The sequence below is a fragment of the Lissotriton helveticus genome, chromosome 2_1, assembly GCF_964261635.1.
Source record: "Lissotriton helveticus chromosome 2_1, aLisHel1.1, whole genome shotgun sequence".
NCBI lineage: Eukaryota > Metazoa > Chordata > Amphibia > Caudata > Salamandridae > Lissotriton > Lissotriton helveticus.
In genome coordinates this window covers 430,536,635-430,552,871 of record NC_136059.1, presented here as the reverse complement: position 1 = coordinate 430,552,871, position 16,237 = coordinate 430,536,635, and the positions used below count along the sequence as shown (strand labels likewise).

Below are 16,237 nucleotides of genomic sequence, written 5' to 3'. Positions count from 1 at the left end.
TATAAGGCCAAAGTTTCACCAGCGAATTCCTTTGTTATCATTTATTCACTAATTTATACAGAAAATCCCCAATCAGTGCTTCCAGTTTTACCTAACCATGCACTTTCTTCCTTAGGCAAGTGACCTCACTGCAAAGTGGCTTCCATTTACCACCCGCTATTCTGCCCCCAGGGATTCCAAACAAACATAGAACACTACAAACGGGTTTTGGTTAATACATAAAATCAATGCAAATTCAAAATAATCAATACGCTACTAACTACCTATCTTAACTAAACCCTAACCACTACTCTGCTACCAAAAGAATACTGATAGAGCGCGGATTCACCTGCTCATTTTACCATGCTCACCTCGGCCCATAAAACATACACACTTTGAACAGGTAAACCTACGCTTAATCAGGATTTAATTAACCTTTTAGGACCTATACCATTGACTTACTAATCCTAGTCACCGGTACCTAGAGTTCTAAGGGATCAAAGGTGTTAGAATATTAGGCAGTAATAAACATTTGCATTCATTAAATAACCACAAACTCTGGAAAAGTTTAAACACTTTATTCTATGTAAATTCTTAAATGTTAGAGTCCATACCAATCCAATTAAAGCTTGTTCAATTAGGAAGAGAATAATCAAAGCAAGATGATGTGAAAATATTACGAGACTTTCGTTAAGCATTGAAACATAGGAAGGGAAAGAAAAGGGAAACAATACAATGACATACCCACATTGATTTATAATTACCTAGAATGGTGTGAAGACCAACCCTGGCCATGGGCTGGGATAAAGAACAGGACCCCGGATAGTTCAGGTGCCAATAGGACAGGACAGGTGCAGACCAGAATGAGGACAAGTACGGACCAAATTGGATCAGGACAGGACCACCGCAGGTCAGGACCGGCACCCACAGCTAAAGTGCAACGCCAGCGTCGCAAGTAACCCTCTCTGCAGCTAACAGTCGGACCCCAATTGGGTTATCGAACTCCTTCCCAGAAGCCCGATTGGGTTATCAAACTCATCCCAGAACCCCGATTGGGTTATCGAATCTTCTGACAGAGTGCCCCGCCAGCACCTCTGCTCTTGATCGCCTATTGAGTGCGTTGGGTCAATGACAGGTCAGCTATTCGGACAAGTCAGACAATCTACCTAGCTAAGCCTGCCTTATATATACCATTTTCCAGGGCAGTGTACCACCCTCCAATGTTGCAAGTTTGTATATTCCCTCAATTTGATTGGTCAAAGACGAGCAGAGGTCATCACACCATACCAGTTATGAGGTAACTTGATTCATATATTCAAATTAATGTTCCCTCCCATTATTTTATTTTCCCATGCACGTTTCATTCCACCCGACAATGGATGTTTCAATAACATGTAAAATGTTCAATTTAGCTTCCTCTCAAGAGGTCGAAGGGTGAATTTCCCAGGCGCATCTTCAGGCAAGACAGTCACTGGCACATGTCCAATGCCATGACTTGTGGACTCTTTAGCTCTTCTGCGCAGTCGCAGGATTGCAAGATGGAATGCAGCAAGATTACATCAGGCCCAAATACAAGCTAATAATAAAGTCAAAGAAAAACAGTTTTTTTAATAGACGTTAAATTCCTGAGTTAAGGCAGAGTTCATGCAATTTAAATTATCACTACGCCTTGTTGTTGCCTTCGCGATATTTTTCCTTTTTGTTTTCACAGCTTCTCCTACATTGCATCTCATTATCGATGCGAGGCGAGGCATGTGAAAAACAGAAGCTAAGTCAAGGAATCACGCACTAGAGTGTCTTTGTAAATAATGCAATACAATTATTGCAGCTTTTCACCGTAAAACGGACACTAAAGCAGCGATAATTTTAACCTGGCCCCTTGATAATATGCCACTAGGTTGGTTTGTGATAGGTAATTTTGATGTCGCATCAATAGGTTTTGGGCCTCATGGAAACGCGTTACTGATTCAAACTTATTTCCTGGAGGAGAACTATTTAATACGGTATGTCCGTGTAATGTAGTGGTATTATATATTTAATGTGACTGCAAGAGGAATTAAATTCTCATTGTTTGCATTGCGTTGTTTATATATAGGTGGGGCAATTTCGACAGCACAGCCCGAATAGTAAGTTGATTTATTCAGTAAATACTGCATATGTAGTCGTATATGTTCTTGGTATTAGCGTGCTGATTTGATATGTTTTTCTGAACAGAGAAGTGAACTAGTAAGCAACACAACTGGAAGGTTCCCTTTTGTGTTTTTTTCCGAGTAAGTGTATTTTGTGTAGGAGTTGTGTACTTTTTCACAGAGGTGATGGTTTCTTTACACGCTGTCATCACTACTTGTTTTTATAACACTGCTGGACTTATACCATAAAACTGTTCATCTGATGATGATAATTATTCTATATTTAATCACAATGAAGTATTGCTGAATTTATAGATTGCCCTATGTGCTCTTTAAGTTTGTTGTTCATGTTTGAATATTTGTTTGCATTACAGTGTTGCCCCTGACGAAGGGGCAATGAAAAGTCCCGAAATGCATTGGGCCCTCAACATCTGCATTATCTAAAAAAAGAAAGAAATTCATATCAACAAACTGTATATATTTTTTCCATGTTTAATTAATATCACTGTGAAGTTGTTGTTTCTGATTATGTGAAATTATCAAATTGATTATTTTCAATTGACATAAATCTTTTTCGTTTAAAATAAATTGAAATAATAGACTGAAAAGTTCTACGTTCAATGCTTAAGTTGTTTTAAACATTTGTAAATCTCTAATAGTTGTTCGTGCCTGAGTCTGGAGGGCAATTTGGCCAACTAGCCCACTCTTCCAATCTAGCCACATCCTCCACCAATCCAACTCTAGGAACACTTGCCTGTTCCACTAAAACTAGGCTGCCTATTACAGACTCCTGAAACTTAGCAAAAGTCATCTTTGACTCAGGACAAGAATTCTTGAATACAACAAAACCATTAAAGGTCGCCAAGGGGAAAAGATGGATAGCCAACTTCTTATCCCAAATGTAAGCCTACGAAGAGCAGCGTAAGGATCCAACCTCTGGTCTACTCTGTCAAAACCAGGCATGTGCCTATTGTAGTCTAAAATGCACACAGGTTTGCGAGCTTCAGCAACCTGAACTCAAACAGTCACAGGTGAAGTGCTTTCATCATGGATGGTAGTCAGCATGTAGACATCTCTCTGGTCTGAAAACTTCACAGCTAGAAGTTTCTCACAACGCATTGCATTGTCCCCACACAAGCTTTTGACAAACTAGTTCTTTAGGGAAACCTTTGCAGTTAGAGTGGATTGTGCCACAAGCAACAGAGTCCACCTTGGCCAATTTCCTGAACAACCGCGCACCAGTGTACAAGTTATCTACATATAAAGGTGACCTTTGTTAAAAAGTCCTCTACCAAGTTCCCACACAATTTTCTCAGTCACTCTAAAAATGGACGGGCAACTAGGGGGGTTAATCCTGGATTCCTTACCGGTGTACACCCTAAAATTAGAGACATATCCAGTACTACTGTCACACAACATATACAGCTTAATTCCATAGCGTGCCCTCTTACTAGGAATGTATTGCCTAAAAACCAAGAGGCCCTTGAACAAGACCAAAGACTCATCCACGGCTATTTCTTTCTCTGGAGCATAGATCTCAGAAAATCGATCTACAAAGTGATCAATGACAGGTCAAATCTTAAAAAGATGGTCACACTCAGGGCGATCTCGTGGCAACGCTAAACCATTATCGACAAAATGTTTGGTGCAGAACAGACAAACAATTATGTAAATTATGTGAGATGGTGCCCAATTGATCCGGTCTGCCAACAGTCGGGAGAGGAGGTTGCAATCTGTCTGCAATCAACTTAGCGAGTATCTTTGCATCAACATTTATCAGAGACAAATGGTGATAGGAATCACACATATTCACTTGTTTATCCGGTTTAAGAATAGTTATTATTACTGCCTCATGCATAGTAGGGGGAAGGGAGCCACTGTCCAGAGACTCCTGATAAACTGCCAAGAGGTGAGGTGCTAAATCTGCAGCATATCTTTTATAAAAGGATGGTGGTAGCCCATAAAGGCCAGGTGCCTGTCACCCGGTAGGCTTCCAATTACTTGTGTAATGTCTTCTACTGAGAAGGGTTCGTCAAGGTAAGCCCGATGATCATTGATCAGCCAAACCAACTCTATGGAGTCTAAGTCTTCCTGTAGCACAGAGTTGGAGCTGGGCTGCGTGGCTGTGTAGAGGTTTGTATAGAACTCCTTAATCCCACATAAGATAGCAGATTGGCCGGGGACCGAGTTGGAGTCCGCATCTAGTAGTTCATCTATGTATGAGGAAGCATGGTGGGGTCTAAGTGGGCAAGCTAAGGCCCTGCCCCGCACAATCTCCCTCCCCATATCTGTGGGCACAGGCATTTTTCCCCAGGAAGTGTCTCACGAACTGCCTCCGCGTCATACTCTGACAATTTTTCCCTGACAGTGGCTAAATGTGCAGGAATACCTGTGTTGTAGTTTAATAGTTCTGTTTGATGTATCTCCCCTTCCAGCCTCTCCAAGGTGGACCCAATAGATTTTAAGACCCTAGATTGTTCAGCGATAAACGTTCCCCGAATAACAACATCAAAAGCTTCCCATAATGTTGAGGGTGAATCTACTGACTTTTCATTGAGATCAAAGTATTGAAGGATTTCCTCGAGCACCTCCTCTTTGATGGCCACGTCGGATAAGGCATGTGGTGGCAGGCACCAGCTAAAAGCACATGGTAGTGACTGCGGTGCAGTCCAAGTTAACAGCACTGGGGCATGATCAGACAAGGTGTGTGGAAAGTGTTAATGGCCATGGTCCAGTTGGCTACATTTTTGGATAACAGCCAGTAATCCAGTCTGAACCAGCAAGGCAGTGATGCAAGTGGCTTCTCTGGTATGTGGCTGCCAAGTGCGCCAGATATCTATGAGGTCATCTCCCTGGATATAGCTGTGCGAGCACTGTTTGCTTTGGGGTGCAGTTCACGAGCTCCTCCCACCCCGTCTAAGGAATCTTGTAATACAATGTCAAAGTCGCCGCCCCATATAACCAACTCCTCTCCCAATAATGTGATTTTAGATCAGATGGTCTCAAATAGGGCTTGGTCATCAGTGTTGGGGCTGTATACAGCAGCCAAGGTTACGGGTGTAGTGTGCAAGGTGCCTTTCAGTATGACGAACCGACCTTTTGGCTAAATAGTCAAGCCTGTTGTGACCCAACCTACATTGCGCCTGATCAGGATTGCTGTCTCCCTAGCCTAGTTCGAATATGCAGCAGAGTGTATCTCACCCCAGTAGCTATGGTGGAGTTTAGAGTCATTGGCTTTTTGAAGGTGTGTCTCTTGCAAGAAACAGATGTCAATCTTATGCCTTGCCAAGTAGGCATGATCCAGCCTAGCCTTCCGATGATTGTTGAGGCCCAGTATGTTCCATGTGATGCATGTGGTGTTCGTAATTGAGTATGTGTGGTAATGTGGGAGGTGTAGCTTAGACCCCTCCAGTTGCACAGCTATAAGTGTTTGGGTGTGGTGTCCGCATGTGGGATGCAGGATGCAATATGCAGTATAGAACACTGTGAGGCTTATACTTGCGCGCAGTGAAGGGTATATGCGCAGTGTCCTAGTGGTAGAAGCAATCTTAACAGTAAACATATAACACCCCAGTACCTGCCCCCCTCCCACACCAACCCCTAATCAGGTTGTGAAAATCCCCCCTCCCCCACCCCAGCAATACCATAAACAAAACAGACAATTAAATTCATGGGAGTTCTCCCTGTGGGGGCATGAGTTGCCGGCAAACACCCCTGTAGGTTTGGCAGGGTGGCCGGGATGAATAGGTGCAGAGTGCATATACAGGATAGATAAATGAGCTGAAGAAATGGGTGTACCATATCACAGTGCCCAAGTGCAAAGTGAAAGAATAAGGCAAAAGAGTCAACACGGACAGGGGGGTGGGGTGCATCGCTCCATGGTGGCATTTTCCCTCCATAAGCCATTTTCGCTGAGGCCTGCTTCCTGTGCAGCAGTTTGTGACAAGCGAGGCAAACGTTGTCCTGTGCAAATATGTTTGGCATACTTTAAAGCTGATTTGGTGTCAGTGAAGAAGTGGGCCTGTCAGTCGTACGAGATCTTGAGCTTGGCCGGATACAGCAATGTGTACGGGATCTCTCCTCACTGCAAAAGGCATTTGGTGGGAAGGATATCCTTGTGCGTGGCCTAGACCAGGGGGGTGAAATCAGGAAAGATAGAAATAATATTGCCCTGGTGGTTAATAGGGCCGTGTTCCCTGACTGCCTTTAAAATGGAGTCCCTGTTGTGGTAATTCAGGAGACGTGCGATGATGGGTCTAGGCATGCCACCAACCGGTGGTCTGGGGCACAATGTTCTGTGTGCTCTCTCCACCACGAACACAGCTGATAGAACCGAAGGTCACAGATGGCGTAGGAGCGCTTCAAAGTATGGCTCCATTTTAGGAATAGCTGTGGTTTCTGGTATTCCAGCTGTGCAGAGGTTGTTGCACCTAGAGCACATTTCCAAGTCTTCATTCTTCGCTTGTATAACAGACATGAATTTTTCCATATTAAGGAAGTGTTGCTTGGACTCCATTTGGGATTCGTTGGCTTCTGTTGCACAATTATCTAAAGCATCGACCCTGGATTCGTGCACATCCACTTGGCATTTTACTGAGTCTAACCTGGACGTAAGACCATCAAGCTTAGTGTCAATAGAGTTAAGATTTGTGCGCTGGTTTGCAGCTGCAGCTTCCAGTGTAGTCTGCTCCGCAGTCTCCTATGGTAGGTTATTTTACACGCCGGGACATTGGAGCAGTTCGTAGCTCAGGTCCACTAGGCTGGCCTTGACTCCACAGCGAAATGTTGCGTTGCCACAGCAACGGGCCTCAGGCAGGTAGGCCCGGGCCGCTGCTTCAGTGCTACACGGCCCCCCACGACAGCAGCTCTCGGCGTAGTTCCACGTTCATCTCAGACACTACGCAGGCCAGTACATGTATATCTCAGCCAGGGGATGGCTATCAAATAGGAGTGGCTTGAGGAGAAACCAGCAGCGCCGGTCTGTAGTCGCAGAGGGCCAGCTCGTCCACGCTCGTCTGGGGTAAAGTGCTGCACCAGTCATAACTCACGCTACGGGCATCCCTGGAGCTCCTGGGCAGGCTTGATCTGTGCAGCACAGCGTAGGGATTGCTGCTCAGATCCGTCTGGGGGCACAGTGACTCCACTAGTATTAGAATAGTGTAGGATAGAGAGCCCTGCTGGCAGAGCTCTGTTAACAAGCGGCCATTTTCTGCTCAGCTAAGCCATGCCCCCAGCAGAAAACCTACTTAAGCGTCAGTAAAATCAACTCAAGAAGCTTCACCCTCAGGCACGCTACATGATTATGCCTAGACGGTGAACTCCACTCCATTTGCGGAGTTTGCTGAGTTTTCTGCAGTCTGCACTCCGCGGAGCTCGCGGAGTGCAGAAAACACTAGCCCTGGGCAAAGCACTACGCTACACTCGGGTAGTTTGCGAAGTTTGCGCTACTTCGCACTTCACGAACTGCATGTAGCATAGTGCAAACACGTGTAGCGTAGTGCAGCGGTAATTTTTTGCTTGCTCGCGGTCCTCAACGTCAAAATGACATCCCAGCAAGACTTTTTCCTCGTTCGCGATCAGCAACATCAAGTTGACGATCGCGAGCGTGGCAAAGAAACCGGAGAGATTCTCAACGCGGGGAGGTCAGGTTTCTGGTGCTCAACATTCAAATTCCTCAATGCTAAACTTCCATGGGATTATATCCATGAAGCTGCGTTTCCGGTTTGTCTCCTTATGTGTTAGCCTGATTACCGTACCAAAGGGCTACAAGCACAAGCTCCTAGAATTTGGTCAATACTCCATGTGATATTGGATCGCCACTCCCAATGCAACATTTAGACTATTCTTCATTCTTGCACAGCCCAGCATCTGCAGCAAGTGTGTCACCCTTGTGCCAAAAGAGAGATACTGCAAAGCCAGCTGTTAGTGTTCTGACTCGAGTGGTCTCATGGGTAGTGCTTCAATTGATAACAAATTTGTTAAGAGGCTCACATTATTTTTAGCATGATATGTAGTTTACCCTGGATTTGAGGACGTAGGTGTTGTTTTAAAATTGATTGGCCGGCAAAGAATGGATTTTTGCTTCATGCAATACACAGTAGATCCATCCCAAGTGTCATAAAAAGAAGAGATCACGTTGCCCAACTGATGCGGCAAACTACATATACAGTCTCTTAAGGGAAGGAAATACCATTTAAATTACAGTACATTATATAAAAAGCTGAAATTACTCTATTATGTTGTGACCAGCGATGATGTACACTGCAAATTTGACAACCTGTGAAGTCTTGATATATATAGAATGCGATGCATTTTTAATTCTGGGATCCTTTCTAAGAGGTTTTAAAGATCATCACCAAAATGTTATGATCTCTTTTTAGAATGAGAAAGTCAAGAGTCATTGAATCTACTAAAATAGTATTTATTCAGCATAAACTCCCCAGTGCTGCCAGCCATTAGCAGCAACCCATCCATCTCCTTTCTGTATGCCTTCATAGCATAGCATTCATTCTCAAGGTTCTAATGCCTACCATAATTAAGAGTGCAACCATTTAACTCAAACTTAGGATATAAAAGGCAGCCATTACAGGACTGAGGTCATGGTCCCCATTGGCAATGCATTGTAGTGAGTTTTGAGGGTTCCAAAAAGGAAAACCAGTGATAACAGATTTTAGCCACAATATAAATCATTGTTGGTAGCATCATAATACTTTGAGGAATTGTGGTTTCTTCTAACGAGACTTTACCCAGTGAAAATTGCTGATCCTTGGCTTGGATTTGCTGAACCACGATTGAGAGAAAACTGTTTTCTCTCATGATTTTCCCATGAATGTTATGGAAGTTTTTCCAGAAGCTAAAATGAGGGCACATTTTCTGTAAATTGGCAATACTTCCTCAGCTGTGTGAGGATAAAGATTTATATTCTGAGTAAAACAAGTATTTCCAACACTGCAACAACGATAAACACTTAATAGAAGGTGGCAAAGGTATCTGCCCTGTTCGTCAGTGCTGGAAGAGACGTCCGTCTCATCAAGGACCTTGATGAGACGGACGTCTTCCTACATCGAGAAGCGCAGGATCCGTATGACGCATTTCCGGCGCAATCAAATTCAAGCTGCCAACCAGCACTGACGAACAGGGCAGATACCTTTGCCACCTTCTATTAAGTGTTTATCGTTGTTGCAGTGAAAATACACAAAGATATTCGCCCAGCACACGCCTGAAGAGTGTTCCATGATGAACGCTTAGAGCGACGAGGCATCACTGGGTAACATTACGGAACCACACATCACGAGTCTTCATCTAACTTTCTGAGAGCAAAACATACCTTTGAGCCGCTACTATACCCTCTAACAGATTTTAATAGGTTCAAGAATAACTCCGGGACCCACAGCCACAGATCGGATTATACCGTGATTCTTAGACGCTCCAAACATAATCAACTCTGCAGAGCGGTGCACACACAACTGAAGACTTCGCTCACGTCCTCATTAACCAAAACATAGAGAGCCTTATAGTACTCAAAAATACATGAAAATACAGAACTCCGGAGGAAGGCCACACGCCAAAACGCGTTGATAGGAACTGGTTTTGTATTTGTCAACAACAAACAATCCCCATTTGTGTGCTAAAATTAGCAAATGCATTTATCATTGTAAATAGGATGCTATAGAATTTATTGTGGATATCTGTATTGAATTTGATGGATATGTATAAAATGTATATGAGTTAAAAAAAGAGGAGGGAAAGAAAAGGAGGAAAAAAAATCATCAAATATTTATGAAAAAGATAATAAAATAGATTTTCATACATTTCTTCACCATGTTGTCAATCAATCTATAAAACAATTTGTGACGCATTCTAGATAAAACACACACATAACCCGGTGTATAGATCTCTTTTTCAAAAAAGGGAACCCATTTGGGCAATAAGTTGTCGACAAATGTTTTATTTTTCACTTGTTTGATCCACAGATCCACTGCAGCAGTCAGCGTTGCCCAGTGTGAATGCACAGGGAATCTGAGAATCCAGACCCAATTTAAAAAACACATACCCCATGGCATAGGGTCCCAGGGTCTCTTAGGGACTCGGGTAGGGGGGCCATACACTGTTTTGTTCAAGGGATTCCCTTTGAAGAACTCTCTCTCGAGTCCCTAGAAGCCAACTCAGAATAAAATAGAGCATACTGATTCGCCCAGTTGTGCCTTTGTAGTGGGGGTGACTTCAAAGAAGGGTTTTTGAAGTGCACACAAGCCCTTTCTTACCAGCCCTGGCTTTGTGCTATCAGTAGGGGTAATTAGCACTTTGTGTGGAAACAGAACACTGCCTATTCAAGTGTAATTGTCAGTTCCCCCTACCTCTTCCTGCCAGGAACAGTTATATGAATGCAGATGAATGCAGATGAGTTCTGTGTTGCATACATTCCTCCTGTGTTTGTGGCTGTCTAGAGGGAATGCACAAAGTGTAGCTTTAACCCACACCAGATGTGTATTGGAGTCAGGCTGCAGGCACACAGAGCAGTAAGAGCAGAGAAATATTCACCTTCTAAAAGTGGTATTTCTAAAAAAGTAATGTTAAACTCAACTTCACCAGTAAAGTAGATTTATCATTAGCATTCCACAGAATAGAAACCAGATGCAGCTATTGTTTTCTCATCAGCAATTACAGCTTAAAGAGGTTTTAAGGAATTCACAATGTTAGCCTATGATAGGAGTAGGCCTCACAGTATTGAATTTGTGTGTTTGTCACTACCAGGTCATGCAAATCTTAAAAGTACATTTCTGGCTTTTATTTACACAGCACCCTGCCCTTAGGACCACTCAGGGCCTACGTTGGTGGTGACTTCTGTGTAATAAAAGGAGAGTTTAAGGCTTGCAGTTTGAATGGCAAATAGAAGTGGCAGTAAACTGCACACACAGGGCATGCAATGGCAAGTTTGAGACAAGTTTGAAAGGCTACTTGTGTGGGTGGCACAATAAGAGCTACAGGTCCACTGGTAGTATTTAGTTACAGGCTCTGGGTATATGGCAAATCAGTTTACACAAGACTTACAAGTAAACTAAATATGCCAATTGTGTATACACCAATGTTTCCATGTTTAGGTGTTTAGGGGAGAAGCACTTGCAGTTCACCATTGATCAGTAGTTGTAAAGTGCTCAGAGTCATAAAGCCAACAAAAGGAAAGCCATAAAATAGGAGGAGGAAGGCAAAATGTTGGGGTGACTCTTCAGAGAGGGTCATTGCCAAAAGATATCAATTAAAATACTATTGACTGATTTAGTTGCGTGATTATCAATTGATTTCACTAAACATGTTGATTTAATTTTTAAATTATACCACTTTAAGCCATTTGTGTTTTTTTTATTTGTATAGCCCTGGCTTCTATGTGGTAATTTGGGAAGTCCTGTTGTGTTTACATGGCATTCTGACAAGGACAGGGGTAGCCTGGGAGAAGGCTATAGGTGAATTTTGTTTCTTCTCCCAGTCTGCATTAGTTGAGAAGAGGTATTTGACAATGACCAATTCCCACATTCACCAACATAGTGAAGGAAAAGAAAGTTGCTTGGTGTGTCAAGTCATTGTTTTTATGTGGTCAGCCTGTGTGTGATGGATTGGTACTGTAAGGAGTTTCACCTGTTGAAGTATGGTGGAGTCCTGCATCATCATTCCCGCACCCTTTCATGAGCAGGTGTGATGCCAGCATTGTAACCCTTGTTGTGATATTTGCTTACAAAGAAAAAATAAATTTAACTATTAACAAAATCATTGAAAAATCTAAAACCTTACACGCAGACCAAGGGACTGCATATTTTGAAACTGAAGACTTTTAGAGACTAGGCATCTCATTATACTTTTAATAGGAACTTAACTATTGCACTAAACTGGTCAGGTTGCAAAATTGCACTTTTGAAATCTATGACTTTGACACATTTGAAGCTCTGTCTAAAGAACCTGACCTTAAGAATAAGTTATGAGTCAGATGTAGACCACTGTTCTTGGGTAAAACACTTCGCATACCTCGCAGACAGTCAACAACATAAAACTCCACAATGATACATACATCTTTCATTAGAGCATAGGGGTTGGTGTACCATAATTTTAATGAGGATGGGGATACTACCCTTAAAGACCCTGACTTTTAATTGGGATGAACTGGATAGTTCCACAGAAATTTGTGATTTATATAATGGAGGATGGCAGGATTTCTTACATGTGTTATTAGTCTTATTAGTCTGTCCAAATTCGACTCTAGGAGAGGCCCGGCACCGGCATACAAAGCCTATGGGCCTCATTTATGAGGCCCCTTGCACCATCGGAACGTCACTTTTTGTGACGTTCCGTGGCGCAGAAGCCTGCGTGATATTTATCAGGCAGCACTAAGCTACTTTTTTGGGCTTAATGCTGCATGATAAATATCAGTCCCTGTAACGCAGTGTTCTGCGTTAAAGGGGCGTGCAATGGGTGTTGGTGGGGGCGTTCCCAGCAACAACCATGGCCTTTTGACACTACCCCAGATTTATGAGAAATCGTAAAACTGACGCAGTGCCAAAAGCTTACGCCTCCCCAGGGGAGGTGTATGGGAGGCGCAACGGCGAGAAAATCTTCATTTCTCCTTCATTTTTCCTTTTTCCATGTGTGCTGCATTCTGCAGCACACATAGAAAGAGGAAATGCCCATTGTGATTATTTTCGTACGGAAAGGTTTCCCTTCCTGTACAAAAATAATCATCCCCGCAATGCAGGCACCCTTGCACCATGGTGCAAAGGGGCCTGCGTTGGTGCACGGCTACCCATAGTGCGCCAGCGCAGGGGAAAGGGACAGGAATGCGCCGTATCTTATAAATACGGTGCATTCCTGTCCTTTTCTTTTGCCGTAGGGATCCCCTACGGCAAAAACTCATAAATGAGGCCCTATATGTTTTAGACATAATCTTAGCTCTGCAAAAAGTTTATTTGAATTTTGTAAATCTCCGCCTGATTGATTTACTTGTTATCATCTATATAATTTTTTATTAAGTTTTTTAAAAATGTTTTTGTCTTAATTACATAAGTGTTTTGTTACTGTTTAATTATGTATTTGTTCACCTCACTCGAGGTCTAAATCAAATTTAATCAAATTTGAATTGAAATGAAAAAACCTTTTCCATTATTTTTCTATGTTTGCCTATTGTTATTTGGAGCCTCCATTGTTTTCTGTGGGAGTGTTTTGCAGTACCTACGAGTGACCTTGTGTGGCTCCAACGCTTGGCTGGGGTACATTTGAACCTGATTTTGTCCATATTATATCTATAGTAATTTTAATAGTCCATTTTCTTAATTTCAATGACCTTACTCTTTTGTTGGTATGTGTATTAGCATGTCCCTCCTTCAACTCCTTCTTAAATTTTCTTAAACCCCTCCAATCTAAAAGAAGGTATTCTCTGGGGCAGTCCCCCAGGATACACTCACATTTACTTCAAAAATGTACAACTACATGTGTGGAGATCTGTGCACAGCGGTAGCGACCTCCTTGCAAAGGAAGATAGGCATGGCAGAGGTGGAGGTATCAGCACAAAGGTTGGTCAATGGTATTTTGTAGACTGGTGGTAGTGTTACTGCAGTACTAGTTTACATACTACTAAATGTGGGACGTGTATTTGCCCGTTTCTTTTTTTATATCAGACATGAGATTTAAATGGGACAAGTGGATGGTGGAGAATCAAAAAAGAAAACATTCAGGAAGAAAAGGTTCGATAGTCATTATAAAATACCGAGTTCTGGGTTGCATTGATAATGATAAAGAAGACCTTATAAAGGATGCTCAAATGTAGAAAATCTTTGGCAACAAGACTAGCTTAATTCTACCCTAAATCCCAGTTTTACTGTATCACAATCACTACTCTTAATTGTAAACACATCCCGAACCCTACCCCTCAAGAAACAAGAGGTTTATTTTCAGCATTATACACCCTTTAATTGTAACTGGTCACTACGGGGCATATCATCAAGGCGGCCTTATGAAATTATCGTCGCTTTTGCATCTATTTTCGTGCAAAAAGCTGCGGTAATTTCATCGCCTTATCAGCAAAGACACACTATCGCGTGTTTTGCTGACTTAGCACCCGGTCCAACAACGCCCAGCTTTGCATCCCTAATGAGATGTAAAGTGGGCATAACACTGAGGTATTTCCAGGAAAATGTCGCTAAGCGACATTACTCCTATTATTAACCTGCACGCTAACCTGTGCAGCGATGATAAAAGGAGGCTCATCGCAGGTTTCTTTACGCCTGATTTTCCTTTGACTAAACAATGTTAGCCAATGGGTGCTGGATTATAGTGCTAAGACCACCCAGCCCTATAAACAAGTTAACCCCTGTCCCTGTGCGTTTATCGCTGGAGTTCCAGCGATAATCGCACGTTTTTGCAACTCTCGCTGGTTTATTTATCGCAATCGAGATGAGCATTGCTGATAGTACGCTATCTCGGAGATATGAATCAGCGATAGCCGGCGATAATTATCCTAGCGCTATGTGCGCTTAGTGATAATTATCGCCGGATGTTGCTGATATGCCCCTACGGACTTAATGCTAGGTTTTACCATTTTGCTTCACATGGTATTTATTAGCTCGCACCCCTTCTGAAACCTACAGTGCTAGAATCATAAATAATTTGCAAAGACAGGTTTACAATGTTTAATGAATCTTGGGGCATATTATCTAGGGGGTTTATCTCCGCTTTTTTGGCTTTAAAAGCCAAGAAAGCGGAGATAAAATTATCTCCCTGTTACCTAGCTGTCGCTAACACCAGTTAGCGACAGCTAGTAGGAGATAGCGACCATCATGGGCCCCGCTATGCATGTCAGTGAAATTTATCACTAATGACATGCAAAGTGGGCGTGCCAAGATGTTAGCGACTGGAAACAGTCGCTAACATCGCTATCTCCTATTACCAACTTTTGGAGATATTCGCGCTAAGCGCGAATATCTCCAAAAGCTAACACCTGCCCCTGAGCAGTTCTTGACCATGTTATCCAATGGTAGGTGGATAACATGGCTAAGAGCATTAGCTCGGTAATGTTATGTTATGTTATGTTATGTTATTGTCATTTTTAGTGCGCACAGATGCTCCAGCGAAGGAGCGTCCTGGCGCAGGGAAAGGTGGACATAACACAACACTAAAACCAGAAGGAAAGGAAGAAACAGGAATTTTTAAAACAAAAAGGTTTTCAGAGCCCTACGAAATGCTAATAGATCATCTAAGAGGCGGATTTCTAAAGGAAGAGCATTCCAGAGAGTCGCAGCTCTCACTCGAAAGGAACGTCCGCCCATCCGGCTGAGTCTGAACCGTGGGACAACCGCAAGGGATTGACCGAGAGATCTGAGTGGGCGAGTTGGAACGTAGGGAGATACAAGATTGTTAAGTATCTCAGGTGCCGACCTTTTTAAAATTTTAAAAGCCAGGCTAAGGGCTTTAAAGTGAATTCTACTTTTAATCGGTAGCCAGTGTAAGGACCGAAGAGTATTAGAGGTAGGACAGGTCCGAGGCAAACCGACCACCGCCCTCGCCGCTGCATTCTGTACCCGTTGTAAACGAAGAATCTCAGCTTGGTTTGCTCCCAGAAGAAGTGAACTAGCATAGTCCAACCGGGAGATAATGCATGAATATCGCTGACTTTTCAGCGATATTCATGCATTTCGGCCGATGTTTATCGCTTAGGAGATAAACCTTGATAATTGCAAGGCTCCTAAGCGATAAAAATCGCCGCAGCACGGCGATAAAAATATTGCCGCTAAGCCAACATAGCGATAATTATTGCTAGTTGTTGGTGATATGCCCCCTTCTTCCTTATTTTTCCAAATGGCAATCACATATTTTCTTTTTTTCACTTTAGTTTCTTCCATGTTATTCTACCTAATGGCTTTGATTTTTAAATAATGCCATCAACACGGCCGCTGTTACATTTTGGGCTGCTCAGACTGCAGAAACAGGCTTCATTCATTACTCAATAGGTAGATTCATTTGTTGCGTACTTTGAGAATCGTCGTCCTTTTCCACGTTGGTTGTTTCCCCACTTTACACCATCGCAGGCACTCATATAACAATATCCATTTAGGTTTCGCTTACTGAAAATATACTTCATGGGTACTTAC

The 16,237-nt window shown here is 42.8% G+C and overlaps 1 long non-coding RNA gene across 1 annotated transcript in view; it reads right to left on the bottom strand.

Moving 5' to 3' along the window:
- Window positions 1-542: 542 nt before the first annotated feature.
- The window catches only part of LOC144819369 (uncharacterized), a 40,683-nt gene continuing 24,988 nt past the window's right edge, over window positions 543-16,237 (bottom strand). Inside the window, exon 2 of the long non-coding RNA XR_013607321.1 lies at window positions 543-1,555. This is a non-coding gene — a long non-coding RNA (uncharacterized LOC144819369). The remainder of the gene's footprint in view (window positions 1,556-16,237) is intronic.